The sequence below is a fragment of the Nicotiana tabacum genome, chromosome 22 (assembly GCF_000715075.1).
Source record: "Nicotiana tabacum cultivar K326 chromosome 22, ASM71507v2, whole genome shotgun sequence".
Taxonomy (NCBI): Eukaryota; Viridiplantae; Streptophyta; class Magnoliopsida; order Solanales; family Solanaceae; genus Nicotiana; species Nicotiana tabacum.
In genome coordinates, this window is record NC_134101.1 from 220,117,354 (window position 1) to 220,140,334 (window position 22,981).

The 22,981-nt window shown below is 37.0% G+C and overlaps 1 pseudogene; it reads left to right on the forward strand.

Moving 5' to 3' along the window:
- The first annotated feature begins 549 nt into the window (after nucleotides 1-549).
- On the forward strand, nucleotides 550-22,934 carry LOC107800977 (putative disease resistance RPP13-like protein 1; annotated as a pseudogene).
- The last annotated feature ends 47 nt before the right edge of the window (nucleotides 22,935-22,981 follow it).

Genomic DNA, 22,981 nt, shown 5'->3' on the forward strand with positions numbered 1-22,981 from the left:
ATTTTTTTAATGGATGACATGGATAGACCATTTCTGAAAGTTGAGTGACATTTTTAGGCCTTTGTAGAGACTATTTCAAGATAGATTAATGTCTATTTAAGATACTAGAGGCTAGTTTCGTACGAGGGATAATCAATAATTAATCTTGGGGATAATTAGTAATTAGTTTTGGAATTAAACTTAAAATAAATTTATCATATGTTTGATTGGGTTAAAATCGCGGTATAATTATTCTCGGGATTAATTATTCTGGGATTGTAGGGTTATTTTTATCCCTACGGGAGAGTGAATAATAATCGGCGATAATTAATCTTTGAATAACTTGTTTCCCAGCCAAACGATATACATACCAAAACTGCGAAAGCCACCAACAAAAAATTCCTATTATTTTTTAGGTTTTCAACTTCAAAGAGGTATATTGCAAGAAAATCACAAAACCTTAAAAAAAAAAAAAAAAATACTACTATAATAAGAAAATAAATTCGGCAGAAAGTTTAATGGAGCATTTGGCCTTTGAAGAATGTAGAGTGTAGGATATTATTCAAACTTCAGCAAAAATTTCAACGAATCCAACTGTCCACAATTTCTAAAACAATATTCATGATATAGCAGGCCCAATTATCACTATTATAAGCTGTAGAAAAGTTAATGAAGCTAAAGGCACACCTAACACATACCTGTCCCTTTCCATACTCCTCTCAATTATTCAAAAGGGATATCACAGAGGCAAGAATCCAAATCAAATCAGCATAAATTAAGGGGTTAATTTGCCACCCAAACAAACAAACCTTGGAACAACATTCAAGAATCTAACGAGCAAAATGTCAAGAAAATTTAAACTCTGTATACAGCAGCTGCCCTTTTAGAATGAAGCTTATTTTAATGCCAACCACAGTAGGTGGACTTTGAGTTTTAGCAAGTTGCAACGTACACTTCCTCTCTTCTCCCAATCATTCAACGAATAGTTAAAGTCTCCATTACGAAGTCTTTGTCTTTAGTTGGGTAAAAGTTCTTATTTTTGAAATGGAAAAGGCTTAAAAATTGCCACTCTAACTTTCAGAAATGGTCTATCCATGTCATCCCGTAAAAAAAATGTTCATTTCATGCCACTGCCGTTACACATTTGGCCCATTCATGCCATTATTGACTAACGGCAGTGGCATGGATGGACCAAATAAAAATTGAGCCATTAGTCAATAATGGCATGAATGAGCCAAATGTGTAATAGCACCAGCATGAAATGAGATTTTTTTAATGGATGCGTGGATAGATCATTGTAAGTTAATGACATTTTTAAACCTTTGAAAAAAAAGGAGAGTTTTGCTTTTATTTTCAGCAAAAGCAAGAGACTCTAGTATACTCTGAGCATTCTTGTTTGCATATTACTCTTAGCATTGAACAGGTAAACCTAAGGCTATTTTTAAGATCGAAATATTGATCCTCCCCAAATTGTTATATCATTTTGTGATTTGCTTTGCAGCTTTCAGAAATGGATATTGGCTTAGCAGTTGGAGGTGCATTTCTATCTTCAGCTTTGAATGTTCTCTTTGATAGGCTTGCTCCTCAGGGCGAGCTGCTGAAGATGTTTCAGAGGGACAAACATGATGTTCGATTATTAAAGAAGCTGAGAATTACCTTGCTTGGTCTTCAGGCTGTTCTATGTGATGCAGAGATTAAGCAGACATCAAATCCATACGTCAATCAGTGGCTTAACGAGCTTCAAGATGCTGTAGACAGCGCTGAAAACTTAATAGAAGAAATCAATTATGAAGTTCTGAGAGTTAAAGTGGAAGGTCAGCATCAAAATCTTGCGGAAACAAGCAACAAGCAGGTAAGTGACCTCAACCTGTGTTTGAGTGATGAATTTTTCCTTAACATAAAGGAGAAGTTGGAGGGCACCACTAAAACATTGGAGGAGTTGGAAAAGCAGATTGGTAGGCTTGGCCTAAAGGACTATCTTGTTTCTGGTAAACAGGAAACTAGAGGACCTTCAACTTCTTTGATTGATGAATCTCATATCTTTGGTAGGCAGAATGAAATAGAGATTTTGGTTGACTGTTTATTGTCTGTTAATGCCGATGGAAAAACGTATAGTGTAATTCCTATTGTTGGAATGGCGGGGGTTGGCAAGACAACACTTGCTAAAGCTGTGTACAATAACAAGAAGTTGAAAGATCATTTTGATTTGAAAGCTTGGTTCTGTGTGTCGGAACAATATGATGCTTCTAGAATAACAAAAGGATTACTTCAAGAAATTGGCTCATTTGACTTAAAGGTCGATAACAATCTTAATCAGCTACAAATCAAATTGAAGGAAAGCTTAAAAGGTAAAAAGTTTCTTATTGTTTTAGATGATGTTTGGAATGACAAGTACATGGAGTGGGATGACTTGAGAAATCCTTTTGCACAAGGAGAAATTGAAAGTAAGATCATTGTGAAGACACGTAAGGAGAGTGTTGCAGAGATGATGGGTAGTCGGCCAATTATCATGGAGATTCTTTCTATTGAATTCTCTTGGCCTTTATTCAAAAGTCATGCATTTGAAAATAGGGATCCTAAGGAACATCCGGAACTTGAAGAGGTAGGAAAACAAATTGCAAAAAAGTGCAAGGGTTTACCCTTAGCACTAAAGACACTTGCTGGTTTGTTACGGTCCAAATTAGAGGTTGAGGAGTGGAGACGCATTTTGAGAAGTGAAGTATGGGAACTGCCAGACAATGGCATATTACCAGCATTAATGTTGAGCTACAACGATCTTCCCGTGCATTTGAAGCAATGTTTTTCCTATTGTGCAATATTTCCCAAAGATTATCCATTTGGCAAAGAACAAGTTATTCAACTCTGGATTGCCAATGGTCTCGTGCAACGTTTGCAAAAAGATAAAATAATTGAAGATTCGGGCAACCAATACTTTCTCGAGTTGCGATCAAGATCATTGTTTGAAAGGGTCCCAAGGTCTTCTCAAGGGAACACCGAGAAATTCTTAATGCATGACCTTGTCAATGATTTGGCCCAAGTTGCATCTTCAAAACTTTGTATCAATTTGGAAGATAACAAAGGATCTGATATGTTGGAAAGATGTCGACACCTATCATATTCAATGGGATATGGTGACTTTGAGAAATTGAAACCTCTCGACAAATTGGACCAGCTGAGGACATTGCTTCCTATCAATATCAAGCTCTATGGGGCATTTCCTTTAAGCAAGAGGGTGTTGCATAATATATTGTCAAGACTAATATCCTTAAGGGCACTCTCATTGTCTGGTTATGAGATTGCGGAGTTGCCAAATGACTTGTTCATCAAGTTAAAATTCCTAAGATTTTTGGACCTTTCTTTGACAAAGATAAAGCAGTTACCGGATTCAGTTTGTGTACTCTATAACTTAGAGACACTTCTCTTGTCATGTTGTCAAAATCTTGTGGAGTTACCGATGCAAATGCAAGAATTGATCAACTTGCGTCACCTTGACATTAGCGACACTCCTTGCTTGAAGAAGCCGCAACATCTAAGCAAGTTGAAAAGCATCTGTGTGTTATTGGGAGTTGAATTTTTTCTTGGTGGTAGCAGTGGTTCGAGAATGGAAGATTTGGGTGAACTATGCAGCTTGTATGGAACATTATCAATTCGACAGTTGGAAAATGTGGCGGATAAAAGGGAAGCTTTGAAGGCAAACATGAGAGAAAAGGAACATATTGAAAAGTTATCATTGGAGTGGAGTGAAAGTATTGTTGACAGTTCACAAAATGAAAGAGACATTCTTGGTGAGCTACATCCAAATCCAAACATAAAAGAACTTGAGATCACCGGATATAGAGGGACAAACTTTCCAAATTGGCTAGCTGATCATTCATTTTCTGAGCTGGTGGAATTATGTCTAAGCAACTGCGAGGACTGTTATTCCTTGCCAGCATTAGGCCAGCTTCCTTCTCTGAAATTTCTTACCATTAGGGGGATGCATCGAATAATAGAGGTGACTGAAAAATTCTATGGTAGTTCGTCCTCCAAAAAGCCTTTTAACTCTCTTGAGCGACTTGAGTTTGCAGAGATGCTGGAGTGGAAGCAGTGGCACGTACTAGGGAATGGAGAAGAGTTTCATGTACTTCAGAATCTTTCAATTAAAAATTGCCCCAAGTTGATTGGAAAGTTTCCTGAAAATCTTTGTTCTCTGACAAAATTGACAATTTCAAATTGTCCGGAACTCAATCTGGAGACACCTATCCAACTTTCAAATCTAAAAAAGTTTAAAGTTGAAGGTTCTCCTAAGGTTGGAGTTCTTTTTGATTACGCTGAACTTTTTTTGTCTCAACTTCAGGGAATGAAACAAATAGTTGAATTATGCATCAGTGATTGTCACTCTCTTACCTCCTTGCCTATTAGCATTCTGCCAAATACTTTGAAGGAAATAATGATAAAGCGTTGTGGGAAATTGAAATTGGAGGCATCAGTTGGTGATATGATTTCTGGAGGAAGTAAAATGTTTCTGGAGAAATTGGAACTGATAGAATGCGATTCTATAGATGAGATATCACCTGAGTTGGTCCCACAAGCACGCTATTTGAAAGTAAGAAGTTGCCACGGCCTTAACAGGATTTTGATTCCCAATGGGACTGAAGATCTTGGAATAAATGATGACTTCTTTTATGGTAAATGTGAGAATCTTGAAATACTTTCGGTGGCTCAAACAACGTCGTTGCGTACTTTGGATATTAGGCAGTGCATGAAGCTGAAGTCGCTGCCAAAACATATGCAGGAACGCCTTCCATCTCTTAAGAAACTGGAACTGTATGAGTGTCCAGAAATAGAGTCCTTTCCCGACGGAGGATTGCCCTTCAATTTAGAAGTCCTTAAAGATCGTCGATTGCAAGAAACTGGTGAATGGGAGAAAGGAGTGGGGTTTACAGAGACTCCCGTGTCTCACAAATTTACACATCTACCATGATGGTAGTGACGAAGAGATTCCTGCTGGTGAAAATTGGGAGTTGCCTTTCTCTATTCGAACCCATTGGATAAGAGATCTGAAAACATTAAACAGCCAAGTTCTCAAAAGCCTCACCTCTCTTGAATCTCTATGGACTGCTTATTTACCTCAAATTCAGTCACTGTTGGAAGAGGGGCTTCCCTCGTCTCTTTCTGAGCTTATATTATATGGCCATGATGAGCTCTATTCACTACCGACCGAAGGTCTTCGATGCCTCAGCTCGCTTCAAAGTCTAGAGATCAGGTTCTGCAATCAACTCCAATCTATTCCAGAATCAGCGCTGCCCTCCTCCCTCTCTAAGCTGGTCATCTGGGATTGCCCTAAACTCCAATCTCTTCCGGTAAAAGGGATGCCCTCTTCCCTCTCTGAGCTGACCATCTGGGATTGCCCTAATCTCCAATATCTTCAAGTAAAAGGGACGCCCTCTTCCATCTCTGAACTAGATATTTCTTGTTGCCCATTGCTCAAACCATTCCTAGAATTTGAGAAGGGGGATTACTGGCCATATATTGCTCATATTCCCACCATAAAGATCGATTGGAAATACCTGTGATGATTAAAATGAAGGTGTTCTAACATATGTAAGTTATAGTTTTTCTTTTTTTTTTCTTTTCAAGTAGCTTTTTATTTTTTGTTACTTCTCTTTGCTTTTCTGTTAGTTCTTATCCTTTGTTAAATCTTGTTGAGCAGTGTGGATCATGTATTGCCACTATGAAGCGGAGGAATCATCTACAGATTGGGATGAATTGAATGTTAGATGACAAAGAAAAGGTGATAAAATCCTTATATTTGCACTGAAACATTGTACACAAGATTTGGCATTGGTAGGAATTCACATATTTGCTCCAGAAAGTTGATAGCTTAATGAAATATTAATGAACTACTAATCTTTTACCACACACATATATCTCAGCAATATTATTATTGTCTTCCGAAATTCATCTCAATTGCTATTCATGTATTCTTGTTATATACCTCACGGCTCACTCTTCATCTTACTTGATTGTTTCTAGTTCATGTATTGCTTGAACTTTCATCATCTATAGCAATTCATCTATTCTTTTTCTTCCCCTTTTTCTGAGTTGAGCAAGGAGGAGGTGGTTTAGAGTAATGCACATGTCCACTATTGAATGCGAAGCTCTAACAGAATTCAAAGGTATATGCGACACAAAGTTTGCCTCGTATCTAAAAAAAATAGAAAAGTTTGCTTCCCAGTATGATTATCTGATAGCAGCTTAGCAATTATTTTAATCAGGATTTGGGTAACAATATATAAGCTATTAATGCTCTAAGCTCCGCTGGTGAATGGAAGTTGTGCTGACATTCTCTGTTGAATGGACAATAACCTTGAATGTGGCTTGTCAGCAAAGTGTAAGTGAAGAAAAGCACTGCTTTTTGTGTGAAATTTCACAATACTACTTCTCTTTGATCATTCTTAGAAAATATTGTGCAAAATTTTGTATCAATTATATCACCTAGTGCTCTTAACTACCAATGTTTCAGTTTTGTATGTATCTTAATTAAAAAAATGATCTGTAGAATGGTTTAACGGCAAATTAAGAACAACTTTTCTTTTTTCTTCTATTTATCAGGATTTTGAAAACAGTATGATCAGTCACTTTGCTCTATTTTGAGAGTGATTTGGTTACGATACAATGTCATTTTCTCTTGGAAGGCTCTTTCAGTTTTTAGCTGAAGATTCCAATTGATAGTCATATACTGCTCAAACTGCATCTTGAAATTGAGTAAATGGAGGAGTGGCCAGTGATTGCTCAATCCCCCCACTGTATGGGTTGATAATGAACTCATATAGCGAGCAAGATCATTGGTGGTATTATCAAGATAAATAAGTGATTCTCCAAAAATTACTTGTCTTCCATTCGCTTGCTTATCAATTGCTTGTCTTTTCTAATATTCTAGACTGTTATGCATCATTTACTTCTGTTGCAAAAATTATTAGTCTCTTCATTCCCCTATTTATACTCTCCCGTCACTTCCTGTATAACATGAATGCTTGTTTTGACAGGTAATAGTAACACGATTTATCAGCCCTTTGATCGGCGAAAAATTTGAAACAATATAAGGCTTACAATATCTGAGGTAATATTGCTTTTCCCTGAAAATTTATTTCCCATTTTATGCTTTTGTGTACAATCATTCAAGCAGTGTATGGTCTCAAATCTCCATGCTGGTACAAAATGCTGATACTTGAAGCGAACTTCTTTTCTTTTGCAGAAGGAGGTTGATTAGAATGATATGATGCCTGAAGTTTCAGCTCAAACCACGTCTAGAATTTGGCAAGGGGGATTACTGGCCAAAATTGCTCATATTTCCACCATAAGAGTCGATGGGAAATACCTATAATGATTAAAACGAAGGTGCTCTAACTGATCTAAGTTAATTCTGTTTTTACTTTCCTTTGTTTGTTGATTCTTTCCCTCTGTGAAATATTAGTGTATAGCGTCTTTGACACTATGAAGCCGAGGAAGCATCTTCATATCAGGATGAAAGATGACAAAAAAAAGGGTAATATGTTACAACTACAGAAATTTTTATTCATTGTAAGAAAAGAAAAGATATAATAGGCTGAAATTAATAATTTTATCTAGGATGTTCATAGCAAAATGTAATTTTGACAAACTAGAAGCCTTTTTACCATAAGCATACATAGACGTGAGACGGATGTGCATAGTCTTCTGAAATATAAGTGTATCTTACTTGAAAAATCTTACTCAATAGAATTACCTCTGCGAATACGCCTGCCTGAAGTTTCATCTGAACTAGTATCTCCTATACTTCTTCTACTTCATTCCTCTTGATTAAAAAAAAGATTTGCAAAGAAAATCTAGATATATAATTTGACACTTACTTTTAGAGATCAAATACATCACACGGAAGATCTTACATGGAATAACATTTTGTTTGACACTTCTATGATTAAAAATTTCTCATATCAAATTTCAGTGCTGATGAAACTCAAAGATATAACTAAAGCAGTTTTATGTGAATTTGACAGTTCCCTACGGAAGGTAAATGTCAGCGTTAAGCATGTATGATTGGATAACCATCTCAAATATAAAGAAAACATGAGTGTAAGCTCTCTCCTTGTAATTTAACACCTCTAGGTAGAAGTAATTAACGCAAAAGAAAAAAATGAGAATCTTAGGCATGCTGACATTTAGCTTAACGTCTTTTCATTAGAGTATTTCATATGAAGACTATTGTATACTTTCTATATTTTCGTTAGGATTTTGGCATTGGTACAATGCTTGCCAGGTAAGATCTTGTTGCTTAATATGGGAAGGAAAATCTGGGCAGAGAGTTGTCAAGGTTCATTCTTACGTGAAATGCTCCGCTCAACTTCAATGTCTGATTCCGTTATCTAAGCACATGTTATATCAAAGTGATTTCAAGTTGCAGCGACTGCATTTGATAGCAAATACTAAGATTTTATCAGTATAGCACAATAGTTAAAACATCAATTTTTAATTTGTTTTGAATATTCAGAGGTTTGGACTGCAGATATAAACATTACGTTATATCATGCACATATATGTCAGCCAGATGTGCATAGTCATTTGAAATATGAGTCAATCTTACTTGAGTATTTCTTGAAGTTTCACCTCAACAGAAATTCTTGTTATTTTTTGTTGTTTCTCTTTTTTACAGTGAGTTGAGGAAGAAGGTGGTGGTTATGGAGTAATGCAAATGTTACCTCTTGACCTTTGATATTTCTATGGGTAGATACGAGACAAAAAGTTTGTATTCCATAATTTAACATTTAAAAGCATGGAAGTCGAGAAAGGTTGACATTATCTTGTTGCGGAAGCCAAATGTATATAGTGTGAATAAGTCACAACTACTATACCAAAAATTATGACAGCCACCAAATAATAAATAAGACAATAAAGCAACAATAAAGGGAACACCAGAATTTACGAGGTTCGGCTAATTTTGCCTACTCCTCGGACACAACCAATATTTTATTTCACTCCAAAAATACAAGTGAAATAATACTAAAGAGAGAAGATACAAATGCCTTAAACAGATGAGAAGGCAAATGAGAGGTGTGTTTCAATTCTAAACATTAGGCCTTCTTTTATAGGGGAAAAATCCCTTCCAAACTTAACTCCCAACCAATGTGGGACTTTGGCATTTTGCCAAACTTCAACAAATCTCCACCTTGGCAAAATTCCACATTTTCAATTCTCTCTCAATAACAAATTTTGGTTGTGTCTTCATCTTCAATCTTCAGTGTTCAACAATGTTGATCAAATCCAAACAATGTTGAAACTTGACCGCAGTCACCACCTTTGTCAGCATATCAGCAGGATTCTCTGTAGTATGAATTTTCTTCACCGTGACTCCACCTTCTTCTATGATTTCTCGTACGAAATGATACCGAACATCAATGTGCTTCGTCCTTGCATGATAAACTTGGTTCTTCGCTAATTGAATAGCACTTTGACTATCACAAAAAATTGTGATACCTTTTTGTTCAACACCAAGCTCCTTTAGCAATCCTTGAAGCCAAATTGCCTCTTTCACAGCATCTGTAATAGCCATGTACTCTGCCTCTGTTGTAGACAAAGCAACTGTTGACTGCAAAGTAGACTTCCAACTAACTGGTGCCTTTGCAAAAGTAAACACATAACCAGTAGTTGATCTTCGTTTGTCCATATCACCCGCAAAATCTGAGTCACAATATCCAACTACAGACTGATTGTCTTCCTGCTCAAAAACTAACCCGACATCTACAGTATTATGAATATACCGTAGAATCCACTTCACAGCTTGCCAATGCTCCTTCCCTGGATTGTGCATATATCTGCTAATAACTCCAACAGCTTGTGAAATGTCAGGCCTTGTGCAAACCATTGCATACATCAAGCTACCAACAACATTTGCGTATGGTACCTTTGACATATACTCTCGTTCAGCTTCATCCATTGGCGACATAGTAGTACTTAGCTTAAAATGGGAAGCAAGTGGAGTACTAACTGGCTTAGTCTTATCATCTATGCCAAAACGTTGAAGTACTCTCTTCAAATATTCCTTTTGAGATAAACAGAGTTTCTTTGAACGTCTATCTCTAATTATCTCCATGCCAAGAATTTTCTTTGCCTCACCCAAATCCTTCATCTCGAACTCCTTCTTCAGTTGAATCTTCAACTTATCAATTTCTTCCGAATTCTTGGAAGCTATCAACATATCATCAACATATAGGAGAAGATATACAAAGGAACCATCTTTAAGCTTGTGTAAATACACACAATGATCGTATTTGCTTCTCTTGTACCCTTGCCGCAACATAAACTCGTCAAATCGCTTGTACCATTGTCTAGAAGATTGTTTCAATCCGTACAACGATTTTTCAAGTTTGCACACCATATTTTCTTTTCCAGCAACTTTGAATCCTTCTGTCTGAGTCATGTAGATTTCCTCCTCCAAGTTTCCATGTAAAAACGCAGTTTTTACATCCATCTGAACTAGTTCCAAATCCAATTGTGCTACCAAAGCCAACATAATTCTAATGGAGGAATGTTTTACAACTGGAGAAAACACTTTATTGTAATCAATTCCCTCCTTTTGAGCATATCCTTTGGCCACCAATCTTGCTTTGTAGCGAACATCTACTTGGTTAGGAAATCCTTCCTTCTTTGCAAATACCCATTTGCACCCAATTGCTTTCTTTCCCTTCGGGAGATTGGCCAATCTCCATGTATGATTCTGATGAAGGGACTGTATTTCATCATTCATGGCAATCCTCCACTTATCTTCTTCTGAACTTTGGACAGCGTCTTTATACGTAGTAGGAACATCATCAGCTACAATTGAGGTTGCACAAGCAACCATCTCTATGAGACGAACAGGTTTCATTATTGTTCTTTTTGGCCTGCTGGTTGCTATTGATTCAAGTTGTTGTTGAGGTTCCTGAGTTGGAATCTCCTCTACTGGCTCTCCTTCCAGAGGGTAATCTTCATTTATTTCCTCCTCTGCTTCTTGTGTAGGAAAAATAAATTTTCCCTCAAACTCCACCTGCTTAGAAGCACCTTTATTTTGTTTGGTGTCTTCTGTTACCTTATTTACCATAGCAGATTCAACAAAGGTAACATCTCTGCTGAATATTACTTTCTTTGTCATAGGACACCATAAGCGATATCCTTTGACTCCAGAAGTAATTCCCATAAAAATAGCCTTCTTTGCCCTTGGATCCAATTTTGACTCCGTCACATGATAATATGCAGTTGAGCCAAACACGTGCAAAGAGTTATAATCTACAGCAGGTTTTCCGTACCATTTTTCAAATGGTGTCTTGCCATCAATAGCAGCAGATGGTAGACGATTAATGAGGTGGCATGCATATGTAATTGCCTCAGCCCAAAATTCTTTGCCCAAGCTAGCATTGGACAACATACACCGTACCTTCTCCAGCAAGGTCCGGTTCATACGTTCTGCCACTCCATTCTGTTGTGGTGTATGTCTAACAGTGAAGTGTCGGACGATGCCATCATTTTCACAGACCTTATTGAAATGATCATTTTTGTATTCACCTCCATTGTCTGTGCGAATACACTTGATCCTCCTGCCTGTCTGATTCTCCACCGTCGTCTTCCATTTGAGAAAAATTCCCAACACTTCATCTTTGCTCTTTATTGTATACACCCATACTCTTCGGGAAAAATCATCAACAAAGGTTACAAAATAGTGCTTCCCACCCAATGAAGGTGTTTTGGAAGGACCCCAAATATCAGAGTGTACATAATCCAAAATGCCTTTAGTATTATGGATCGCTGTACCAAATTTAACCCTTGTCTGTTTCCCTTTAACACAATGCTCACAAAACTCCAAGTTGCAAGCCTTGACTCCTTTTAACAATCCTTGATCTGATAGAGTTTTCAAGGATTTTCCTCCAGCATGTCCCAAGAGCATGTGCCATAGCTTGGTTGCTTCTGCCTCTTTGTCGTCACTGGATGTCACTGTCGCTGTCCCAATAACTGTACTGCCACAATAGCGGTACATATTATTATTCTTCCGATTAGCCTTCATTACCACTAGTGCACCGGAGCATACTCTCATCACTCCATTTTCTGCAATGATTTTAAACCCTTTTGATTCCAGGGCTCCCACAGAGATGAGATTCTTCTTCAAATCCGGTACATATCGAACATCTGTTAATGTTCTGATCATTCCATCATGGTTCCTTAATCGTATTGAACCAATGCCATATGAGGTAAGAGGGTTGTTATCCGCTGTGTGGACGACTCCATATTCTCCTTCTTGAAATTCCACGAACCAGTCCCTGTTGGGACACATATGATAGCTACAAGCCGAGTCCATCAACCATATGTCTGATGATGTTGATGACTCTGTTGTAACTAATGAGAAATCTGAATCATCACAATCAGCTACATTTGAATCCATAATGGCCTTTCCATTGTTATGTTTGGCCTTATTCTTCAACTTCGGACAGTCTTTCTTCCAGTGCCCTTTTTCTCGACAAAAGGCACATTCATCTTTGCTGGGTCTGGATCTTGACTTGGATCTTCCCTTCTTTGTCCTCGTTTGACTTTGAGGACGACCCCTCACAAATAGTGCTTCTCCTTCTCCGCCCTTCTGTTTTTCTCGCTTTCTTTGTTCATAGCTGTACAAAGCCGAACAAACTTCTCTAAGAGAAACTTCGTCATTTCCATGGAGTAGAGTAGTTTCAAGGTGCTCGTACTCATCAGGAAGTGACGCCAACAACATCAAGGCCAAGTCACCATCATCATAAGTTGTATCCATATTTTGCAAATCTGTGACCAACTTATTGAAACTGGTGATATGTTCATTCATCGTGGTACCAGGAACATAGGTGAAGTGAAACAGTCTCTTCTTCATGTACAATTTATTTTGACTATTTTTCTTCAAAAATTTATCCTCCAGTGCTTTCCATAATTTACTTGCAGAAGTTTCCTTTGTGTATGGATATTTCTGCTCTCTAGCAAGGAAGGATCGAATGGTACCGCAAGCAACACGATTGAGAATCTTCCAATCTTCTTCTCCAATAACATCTGGTTTCTTTTCTTCAATGGCCAGATCTAGCCCTTGTTGAAAAAGGACATCTAGAACCTCGCCTTGCCACATCCCAAAATGCCCGGACCCGTCAAAAATTTCTACCGCAAATTTCGCATTTGACACAATTCTTGTCATAAGCGAAGATGTCAATGATGACGTATTGTTGACACTTGATGTAGATTCTTCTTGTTTATTGTCTCCCATATTTGACACAAATATTATTTAATAGCTGACGACACAAATCAAGATTATTTCCTTTCTGATGTAGAAGATCAGACTAAGCTGCAACCACAGAGCATACTCAGACAGAACCTTGACTCAGTTACCAAGATAAATCTTTTCTGATGTGGAAGATCAGACTATGCTGCAACCACAGAGCATACTTAGACAGTATCTTGGCTCTGATACCAATTGTTGCGGAAGCCAAATGTATATAGTGTGAATAAGTCACAACTACTATACCAAAAATTATGACAGCCACCAAATAATAAATAAGACAATAAAGCAACAATAAAGGGAACACCAGAATTTACGAGGTTCGGCTAATTTTGCCTACTCCTCGGACACAACCAATATTTTATTTCACTCCAAAAATACAAGTGAAATAATACTAAAGAGAGAAGATACAAATGCCTTAAACAGATGAGAAGGCAAATGAGAGGTGTGTTTCAATTCTAAACATTAGGCCTTCTTTTATAGGGGAAAAATCCCTTCCAAACTTAACTCCCAACCAATGTGGGACTTTGGCATTTTGCCAAACTTCAACATATCTGATCTCAACTTAACGATCGTTTTTCTTTCTTTGTCAGGATTTTGGGGACAATTAGCTATTCTAGCTGATTTCCAGTTGGTGACAAGAAAGATGTGTCGAAATTCCTTATTGAATTTGGCAAAACTCCTTCTCTTTCATCCGCCAGAACCTATGCAACAACTCCATCAATCTCTTGAAAATTCTATGTTGGTTGTTCACTGCTCAAACCACACTTCAAAATTATGAAACTGGAAGAGTGGCCAATAATTGCTCAAATTCCCATTGTATGGGTTGATAATGCACTTCAATATATGTAGCATGCAAGATCATTGGTGGTATTATCAAGGTAAGTGATCTGCAAATAAATATTGTTATTTATTTTTTAAAACTTCTTTTGCTTTTTCATTATTATTTTTTAAAAATCCTATAGACTGCTGTGCATCATTTATTTATGTCGTGAAAGTTATTCGTCCCTCTGTTTCCTTGTTTCTGATCTCCAATTCTCCAGTCACTTCCTGTACAACATGAATGGTTATCTCCTATACTTCTTCTACTTCTTTTTTCTGCTTTGCTTTTCCATCTTCAATTTTAGTTTTGGACATGAAAAACACATATACTATCTCTTATTCACACCAAGTTAAACGAATATAAGCTCTCTCCTCGTAATTTAATACCTCTAGCTAGAAGTAATTAATGTAAAAGAAAAAGAAAAAAATGAGAATCTTAGGCATGCTGACATTTAGCTTAATATTTTTTTCACTAGCGTATTATCATCTGAATAACTTTTAGTCAAGAATTTTGGCATCCGTATGAAGATTATCTGATCAGATGTTGTTGCTTAACATGGGAAGGAAAAGCTGGGCAGAGAGTTGTCAAGATTCAGTCTTAATTATGTGAAAATGCCCATCTCAACGTCACGGACACATGGTGAACGCGTGTTTGCATACTTCAATAATTACATTGAAAATATATCGAACAAAACAAATATAAATTTTTAATATCTACATAGCATTTATTTCCTTGAGGATAGCTCACAGAGGCGGATCCAGGATTTGAAGTTTATGGGTCCCTATTCTAATAACAAATTGATATACAATAATAACTGGGTTCACAGTTATATATTTATTAATATTTAATGGATTTTTTAACTAAAAAATACAGAGTCTACGCAAAAGTTATTGGGTTCCCGGGAACCCAGGAGGTATACTCTACATCCGCCACTGATAGCTCATCCAATAGAAAAGTGTTCAATACTTTGTTTGTTTATGCATTATAAAACCAAAAGTAGAAACCAAAACCTGGCCAACCTGTAATTTTTTTGTAACTGTTGTAGTCAAAGCACACTTGGTGAATTGGCCAAATCTGGTGCATATCCTCACCCATGCCCAGGTATGTTGGATCGCTGTAAAGTGGTGGCCATCTCTGTACCATCATCTGCCTTAGGACACAAGGAGAGTTGCCCTTCTCCATCACTTCAGTATGCATCTATATGTCTGCGCAAAGGCAAGAATGGCTCAGCATTTGGATTGATGGTCAGCTCATCTGGTATGCCACCTAAAGTTCTATCCTCTTATTAACATATATAAACTATTTTGTCAGTTAACTCGCCTTTAATATCCTTTCTATTACTTCTCCTTGTTTGTTTACTAGCTGTGTTTTCCAGTCACATAATGTTTATTAGTTTCCCCAGTCGCTGGATATACATCAATAATGAGGATTCTTCGATTCCAGTCCTTTGAAGAAGCAAAAGGTCAAGTACTGTTGGAAAGGCAAGGAAACATATGCTACTACTCATTTCAAGGTTAGATAACAAACAGCGATTCGATCATGTTTCAGTTACCAGAATCTTTATTTTGTACTGGTAGTAGTTTTCAATTTACTCGTTAGACTTGACAGCATAACCAAGAAAGAGCCATCTCTTATTAGTTATTTTGTTTCAGTTGATGCATATTAGCTGTTCAAAATATGATGCAGAATAACTTGGTACTTTATTTTGAGGATTTCCTTCTTTGCTTTTCTACTAGCTCGATTTGGCCGTTGATACATTTTCATTTTTTCAATTGTTCAATCTTCTATTCGTTGTTCTTAAACTTCAGTCAATTCATGGGATCACAAAGGAAGAGCATGAATGGTCAGAAACATGCCATCTCTATTTCACAGGTACTTTTTTTCCTATTTCTTAATTTTAAGAAGACTACATCATGCTTGTAAAGCAAAATATATGTATCTGCTCTTCCCTTATATATTTCTTATTCTCAGGCCATACATTCTAAACGTTTAGTTATGTGAATTAAATTATTTGTTATTTTCCCTTGAGTAGAGCATTAATGAAGTGTGGTTTTTTTCTTTTAGTTTTCTGTGTAGTATGTAGCTGGATATTCAAGTCTTGCTTCAACTCATGCTAACTCGTTGATGTGACGGTGCCAATTCCCCTTTCACTGCTTTGTTTTGTTTCTAGGTAGGTAAAGCAATTGCATGCATGTAATTAATCAAATCATATGAAATCATGTCTAATACAAGTGATAAATGAAATCAAAATTCCTTTAAGTGTCCTATTATTTCAGTTACTTCTTTTCCAATTATTGTTATTGTTTGTTGCTATTGCTTCCTTTTTTGAGCCGAGTGTCTATCGGAAACAGCTTCTCTACCTTTACCAGGTAGGGGTAACATCTGCGTACACTACCCTCTCGGGACCACACTTGTGGGATTATATTGGTTTTGTTGTAGTGCTTTGTTCATTTTGATCATTGAGTTTGTAACCACCCTGCATTTGATAGGTAATATGATGAATGTTCTAGTTTTCCGAAATTCTAGAGCATAGTTGAATGGATATTAAATTGTCACCTTCCAATTTTATTTTATCTCGTTGTGTTATTTTCCTCTCTTTTTTTTGAGTCAACCTCATGTGGCAGCTTGGAACTTGAAAATCAGCATAAATTTGCATCAGAGATTAATTTAAGGTGAGGAAACAGAACAAACGTATCTTGATGTCGTTGATGTTGGGAAGCGTGTCAAGCTAATAGAAGGAAAAGAATATTTAAGAGAGAAAAGCAATAAATTGCACAAGAAAAGATAAGACAAGATTTACGTGGTTCGGCAATTTTTGCGTACTCCACGGCCACACAAAGAATAACTCTTTATTAACTGAAGAGAGAAAGAAGAAGTTTTGGGATGATCTACAAATAAAAATGTAGACCCCTATTTATAGGCATTTGAATGCCCTGCCGAGGTAAGCGCTTACATCATAAGAATGCTGAGGTAAACGCTTACATCACAAGAATATCGATGTAAGCGCTTACATCATATTTCATCTCTTTTTGATTTTTCTTTCTTTTGTCTACTTTCACATACAACAATAGGTTTGCTCCTATCAATCTCCCCCTCAAACCTATGTTACATCAAGAAAGAAAAAAAAGATTTGCTATTCTCTGGTGGCGCCTTCACGCTATCAGTCTTGAAGGCTAACTGAGGCAGTGCACAACCTCAGTTTGTCAATACCGACAACTTTGGTTAACATGTCTGACGGGTTCTTTGATCCCGGTATCTTCTGCAGGGAAAGAGTTCTTTCGTTTATCAACTCTCGGATATGATGGTACCTCAACTGGATATGCTTCGATCTTGCATGAAACACTGGATTCTTGGCAAGATGAATTGCACTCTGGCTATCGGTGAAAAGCTCACAATTGTCCTGCTCTTTACCTAGTTCTTTAAGAAAATTCTTGAGCCAAATCATCTCTTTTCCAGCTTCTGAGATTGCCATGTACTCTGCTTCAGTGGTAGATAGAGCAACACTTTTCTGAAGTCTGGACATCCAACTAACAGCAGTACCACCCAAGGTGAACACGTAGCCCGTGGTACTTTTTCGACTATCCAGATCGCCGCCTAAATTTGCATCAGCAAAACCTTGTAAGATAATATTGCTCTTTTTAAAACAAAGTGTCATACCTGAGGTGCCTTTGAGATATCGCAATATCCATTTTACACCTTCCCAATGCTCCTTTCCTGGATCTGACATGTATCTACTGACAACTCCAACAGCATGGGCTATGTCAGGTCTAGTGCAAACCATAGCATACATCAAACTTCCTACTGCTGAAGTATACGGAACTTTGGACATGTACTTCCTTTCTTCATCTGTCTTAGGTGATTGGTTCTTTGACAGATTTAGATGGCTTCCGAGTGGAGTGCTTCTGGTCTTTGCATCATGAAGATTGAACCTGCTTAGTACCTTTTGTATGTACTTTTCTCGAGACAATTTAAGGTTCCTTCCGACCTGTTTCTACTAATCCTTATCCCAAACATTTGCTTAGCTGGTCCTAAGTCTTTCATTTCAAACTCCTCTGTCAGTTGTTGCTTAACCAAATTGATCTCATTTATGCTAGATCCTTCAATTAGCATATCATCAACGTACAACAGTAAAATGATATAGGATTCATCAAGATTTTTGATATAACAGCAATGGTCCACCTCACATCGTGTGAAACCATTTTTATGCATGAATCCATACCATTGTCGGGGAGCTTGTTTCAAACCATACAAACTCTTCTTCAACTTACACACAAGGTTTTCTTTACCAAAAAACCTTCAGGTTGCTTCATGTAGATGTCTTCTTCAAGGTCACCATGCAAGAAAGCAGTTTTAACATCTAGCTGCTCCAAATGCAAATTTTCTGCAACTACGATACTTAGCACCAACCTGATAGTAGTTAATTTGACTACAGGAGAGAAGATCTAGGTGTAGTCAATTCCTTCCTTCTGCTGAAAGCCTTTTACTACTAATTGTGCTTTGTATCTCTTCTTACCATCATGCTCTTCCTTGACTCTGTACACTCACTTGTTCTGCAATGCCTTCTTTCCTTTTGGTAACTCCGTAAGTATCCATGTTTTATTCTTTTGAAGAGAATTCATCTCTTCTTTCATGGCTAGCTTCCTCTTATCAGAGTCTATCACCTGCATTGCTTCAACAAAATGCTCTGGTTCTCCAGCATCAGTAAGAAGTAAATAGTGAAGAGAGAGAGTTAACCTATCTGGAGCATTCATGACTCTTTTAGATCTCCTCAATGTAGGTTCATGAGTAACAAAATCTGAATTTGATTCAGGTCCTGATTCCAGATTTGGTTCTGCATTTGATTCTATCACTGGTTCCGGTTCTGATCCAGGTTCGGCTTCTAGTTCTTCTTCAAATTCGGCTTCTGGTTCTTCATATTCAATTTCAGAATCAGTTGTAATCCCTCTAGCCACTTCATTTTCTGAGATTTCTTCTAACTCAACTGTTTCAGACATTGTCTGTTTGCTGGTGTTGGTTGGTTCTACTTCAAGCTTGTCCTTGTATATCAGATTTTCATTAAATGTGACATTCGTGTGTCTTAGGATCTTTCTATTCTGATCATCCCAAAATCGATAACCAAAATTATCATCACCATAGCCAATAAAGAAACATTTCTTTGCTTTAGGATCAAGCTTATCTCTATAATTAGAGTTTACATGCACATAAGCAACACAACCAAAAAATTTCAGATGTGAGAGAGTTACCTTCTTTCCTGTCCATACCTCTTCGGGAATTTCAAAATTCAGCGGTACAGAGGGTCCCCTATTTATGAGGTAAGTTGTCGTGTTAACAGCCTCAGCCCAAAAATACTTCGGCAATCCAGAATGTATTCTCATACTTCTAGCTCGTTCATTCAGGGTTCTGTTCATCCTCTCAGCAACACCATTTTGTTCCGGTGTTCCAGGAACTGTCTTGATCATTCTAATCCCATTCTCCTAGCAAAATGCTTTGAACTGTTAGCTGTCATACTCTCCTCCATTGTCAGATTTTAGACATTTTAACTTTAGACTTGTCTGATTTTCAACTTCAGCTTTCCATCTTTTAAAGGTAACAAATACATCAGATTTATTTTTCAGAAAATAAACCCACACATATGTATGCACTAGTTCCAGCTTCTCTTTCTTTGGCGTCGTTCCCACCTTTGAGAAACTAACTCTCTTTTGTTTCCCGTAAATGCAATCTTCGCACAAACCTAATTCAACATGTTTTAGGTTTGGCAACTTTTCTTTGGATGCCAAAAGCTTCATTCCCTTCTCACTCATATGCCCGAGCCTCCGGTGCCACAATGTTGTATTACGACCATGATCAACTGTTGCTATAGTATCTCTTTCTATTGCAGTTGCATACAGTGTTCTCCTTTTGAAGCCTCGTGCCACAACCAAATTTCCTTTGGTTATCTTCCACGATCTGTTGCCGAATGTTGTATATCCTTCATCGTCAATCTGACCCATAAATATAAGATTTTTCTTGAGGCCAGGAACATGTCGTACATTTTGCAATTTCCATAGCGTTCCTTGTGAAGTCTTTATATGAACTTCACCTTTTTCGGCAATGTCGAGAGGTTCACCGTCTACTAGATAAACTTTCCCAAATTTTCCAGCAATATAATTATGCAATAATTCTTTGCATGATGTAGAGTGAAAGGATGCACCTGAGTCCAGAATCCAAGATTCGACTGGACTATCTGCACAATAAATTAGTGCATCAGACTTGTTCAGCAATTACATTTGCTGAATTTTCTTCCTTCTTCTTCTTTGGTTCTCTACACTGGCTACTGTAGTGACCCTTTTTATTGCAATTCCAACAAGTAATGTCCTTGCGAACTTCTCCTTGACTTTGATTTGCCACGACCATAACTCTGTCCTCTTTGGTTGATTCTCCCCCTACTTTCGGTACTAAAAGCAGATCCTGGGGAATCACTTGATTCTCTTCGGCGAATATCTTCGCTTAGAACCAAGTCTCTAATATCATTCAATTTGAGTTTGGTACTTCCTGATAAACTGCTAACTGCAGTTACTGTTGCAGACCAACTCTCCGATAGAGATGATAGTAGAATCAACGCCCTGATTTCGTAATCAATTGTTATATTAACAGAACTCAACTAAGTTAATATTGTATTAAACTCATTGATATGTTCCGTGACTGATCCACCTTCTGTCATTTTTAAGTTGAACAATCGACGCATCAAATAAACTTTATTTGAAGCAAATGGCTTCTCATACATATTTGATAACGCCTTCATCAGGCCTGCAGTGGTCTTCTCGTTAATGATGTTAAACGCCACATTTCGTGTTAGCGTCAAACGAATCACACCAAGAGCTTGGCGATCTAATAGATCCCAATCCGCTTTGGACATAGTCTCCGGTTTCACCTCGGTCAGAGGTAAGTGTAATTTTTTCTGGTACAAATAGTCCTATATTTGCATTTTCCAGAATCCAAAATCTTTGTCATTGAACTTGTCAATCTTAACCTTCCTTTCTTCCGATGCCATTTTTCACAAAAAATAATTTATGTGAATAGTGCTTGTGAATAGTAACGATGATCAATAGTGTTGCGCTATTCTTGTGAATAGTACCTGTACCAATACTGTACTTTTCTACCAGAATTACACTATCTGTGCTCTGATACTAGTTGTTGGGAAGCGTGTCAAGCTAATAAAAGGAAAATAATATTTAAGAGAGAAAAGCAATAAATTGCACAAGACAAGACAAGATTTACGTGGTTCGACAATTTTTGCCTACTCCACGGCCACACAAAGCATAACTCTTTATTAATTGAAGAGAGAAAGAAGAAGTTTTGGGATGATCTACAAATAAAAATGTAGACCCCTATTTATAGGCATTTGAATGTCCTGCCGAGGTAAGCGCTTACATCATAAGAATGTTGATGTAAGCGGTTACATCATAAGAATGCTGAGGTAAGCGCTTACATCGATATGTAAGCGCTTACATCATATTTCATCTCTTTTTGATTTTTCTTTCTTTTGTCTACTTTCACATACAACAATAGGTTTGCTCCTATCAATCGTTGAAACTATGTAAGCTATTATAGCTCTTAGCTCAGTTGGTGAAATTAAAGTTGTGCTGATATTCTCTATTGAATTGGCAAACACCTCGACTATGGTTTATCAGCAAAGTATAGTCATTTTTATCGTCCAATGCTCTACTATCAGAACTGATATTTTTGTCATATTAACATAGGTTCTTAGTTGTGTTAAAGCTGAGTGTGCGTTATGCTTATACTTTGAACTGATAATACATTGCTCGGAGTAATTCTTTGTTAATTGTGGATTTGTCAGCATATAGATTTGATGGTAGCAAGTCTGAGGCATGGCTCTATTAATTTTCTTCTTCTCTACCAAATTCCTCGGCTTAATAAATTTTACTTGATTGCACCACTTTCAGGTTTTCGTCCAAATATCAAAAGAAACCAGAAAGCAATGTTTGACAGAATGGAAACATTTTGCCCGAAATCAGAAATTAGTATGTATTTGTGCTCTCTTCAAAGGGTATGAATTAGGTTTTTCTCATCGTCAAACGAATATCTTTATGTTAAAGCTGTATATAGAAGTTAAATTCCAAAAAAGAAAAAAGAAAAAAGAGAGGAGATATCCATCCAATTCTTCTGTTGTTTTGCATTTCTGTCTTTACTGTTAGCGTAAGCGTAGGATGAATATTAACCTTGTACATCTGGAGCTTGATAATCATGGAAAGATATGTTGTACTCCTAGTGATATGTAAAAATGCAGTAGTACAATGCAAAGGTACATCACCTAGAGCTTAGAATTGTTTAGTTTTTTATATTCATGTTACTAGACCATCTTGTAAAAGTCGACAGAAATCTTTAATTTTTTTTTTTTTGTTATGAGAATTATTGTCTCTGGAATGGATTTACAGCTAAGTAAGAACAACTTTTCTATTTTCTTCTATTTTGTAGGAATTTGATAATATTACAAGGTTCAATTGATTGCTTTCTCTGCTCTATTTTGAGAATGATCTGCAACAATACAAAGTCAATATTTCTTCATGGAATGTTCTTTCAGTTTTTAACTGAAGTTTGCGCTCTCAATTAATTAAGTATTCAATGGCTGGAAATGAGTCCTTTGCAGTAGCAAAAGAGAGATTGCTCGCATGGATCGATAATGAACTCATCTAGCGAGCAAGATCATTGCTGGTACTATCAAGTTTAGTGATTCTCCGGATAATGGTGCCTATTAATTTTTAGGCTTCTCTTTCCTTGTTTATTAGTACTAATATTTTAGACTGCTGTGCATCACTCTTTTCCGTCGAGAAAGTTATTCGGTCCTCTGTTCCCCTATTTTGATGGTGTCTTTGCTCAAATTAAGAAGAGAAAAGTTGTTGGAC